Consider the following 2,482-nt stretch of genomic DNA (forward strand, 5'->3'; position numbering starts at 1 on the left):
ATATATATATATATATACCCCCATATATATAAAATTTGGCTTATGTATATATACACACACCAAATTTTCAGTTGACACCTTGCTTGTATTGTTGAAAAGTATCTTCACTTTAGGAATGTGTATTTGTTACATTGCTTTGTGGTCAGTAGGCTGTTCTATTCAGTTTGCTTTAGAGAGCCTATGGATGCAGTGAATTGAAGTGAAGTCGCTCAGTCGTGTCCGACTCTTTGTGACCCCATGGACTGTAGCCTACCAAGCTCCTCTGTCCATGGGATTTTCCAGGCATTAGCACTGGAGTGGATTGCCGTTTCCTTCTCCATGGATGCAGTAGTGGGGAAGTTTTATGGTTTTGCTATGGGTTTGAACTTGTGGGTATAGAGAGAGAACTTTCCCAGTAGTTGTTACGGCAAGTAGATATGGAGATACAGGCCCAAGTAAGTATCATTTCCTCCTGTGAAGTTACAAAAGATGTCTTCAAATGGCATGACCACTGAGAAAAATTGGAAATGCTTCTGTAACTGCAGAAATTAGGTCTCCAGATTTCCTGTAGTGGCCTAGAGAAATAATCTAGATCCTTAGGAGTTCTAGAATTTACTTTTCTAGCGGAATCTTTAGATTACCAGGATTATGATTCAGACAGGGTCTTATAGTTGACCTCTTGCTGAGCTGTAAGATATGGGCAGCATGAAGTTGGCTGTGCTGTTAGGCAAAATCCTTTTCTATTCTGTGGTATTCTTTCCCTCTTCTCTGACTTTAAAAGCTAATGGAAACCTCAAGATGGAAGAGGAGTAAGTATCAGCAGTCTTAAGATTGGCTAGTAGTTGTTTCGTTTCTAAGGCATTTGGCCCATGACAGAATTGTAGGAAAAAATGTTTCATTTAAACTGGGCTTCCCTGGTGTCTCAGCAGTAAAGTATCTCCCTGCCAGTGCCAGAGATTGGAGGAGGAAATTACAAACCCAGCAGTATTCTTGCCTGGGAAATCCATGGACTACAGTCTGTGGAGTCACAAAGAGTTGGACATGACTTAGCAACTAAACAAGAACTTTGGCTTTTCTAACTTCCAGATTCTTTCCTCTTCTCCCTTATAATTTGTTTCTGCACTCTTTTCCTTTGACCTCTTGTGAGCTTCTCAGTTCAGTTGAGTTCAGTTGCTCAGTCGTGTCCAACTCTTTGCAACCCCATGAACTACTGCAGCATGCCAGGTTTCCCTGTTTTCCATCACCGACTCCCAGAACCTACTCAAACTCACATCCATCGCATCAGTGATGCCATGCAACCATATCATCCTCTGTCGTCCCCTTCTCCTCCCACCTTCAATCTTCCCCAGCATCAGGGTCTTTTCCAGTGAGTCAGTTCTTTGCATCAGGTGGCCAAAGTATGGGAGTTTCAGCTTCAACATCAGTCCTTCCAATGAATATTCAGGATTAATCTCCTTTAGAATGGACTGGTTGGATCTCCTTGCATTCCAAGGGACTTTCAAGAGTCTTCTCCAACACCACAGTTTAAAAGCATCCATTCTTCGGTGCTTAGCTTTCTTTATAGAGTTCAACTCTCACGTTCGTATGAGACTGTTGGAAAAACCATAGCCTTGACTTAGATGGACCTTCGTCGGCAAAGTAGTGTCTCTGCTTTTTAATGCTGTCTACGTTGGTCATAACTTTTCTTTGAAGGAGGAAACATCTTTTAATTTCATGGGTGGAGTCACCATCTGCAGTGATTTTGGAGCCCCAAAAAATAAAGTCTGACACTGTTTCCACATGAAAAATAAAAGTCTGACACTGTTTCCCATGAAGTGATGGGACCAGATGCCATCATCTTTGTTTTTTGAATGTTGAGTTTTAAGCCAACTTTTTCACTCTTCTTTTACCTTCATCAAGAGGCTCTTTAGTTCTTGTTCACTTTCTGCCATAAGGGTGGTGTCATCTGCATATCTGAAGTTAATGATATTTCTCCCGGCAGTCTGATTCCAGGTTATGCTTCATCCAGCCTGGCATTTCACATGATGTACTCTGCATATAAGTTAAATAAGCAGGGTGACAAAATACAGCCTTGACGTACTCCTTTCCCAGTTTGGAACCGGTCTTTGGTTCCATTTCCAGTTCTAACTTTTTTCTTGACCTGCATACAGATTTCTCAGGAGGCAGGTCAGTTGGTCTGGTATTCCCATCTCTTGAAGAATTTTCCATAGTTTGTTGTGATCCACACAGTTAAAGGCTTTGGCATAGTCAATAAAGCAGAAGTAGACGGTTTTCTTGGAGAAGGCAATGGCACCCCACTCCAGTACTCTTGCCTGGAAAATCTCATGGACGGAGGAGCCTGGAAGGCTGAGGGTCAGACACAACTGAGTGACTTCACTTTGACTTTTCACTTTCATGCACTGGAGAAAGAAATGGCAACCCACTCCAGTGTTCTTGCCTGGAGAATCCCAGGGACGGGGAAGGCTGGTGGGCTACCGTCTATGGGGTCACACAGAGTCGGACA

The sequence above is a fragment of the Bison bison genome, unplaced genomic scaffold (genome assembly GCF_000754665.1).
Source record: "Bison bison bison isolate TAMUID 2011002044 unplaced genomic scaffold, Bison_UMD1.0 scf7180017864530, whole genome shotgun sequence".
Lineage (NCBI taxonomy): Eukaryota > Metazoa > Chordata > Mammalia > Artiodactyla > Bovidae > Bison > Bison bison.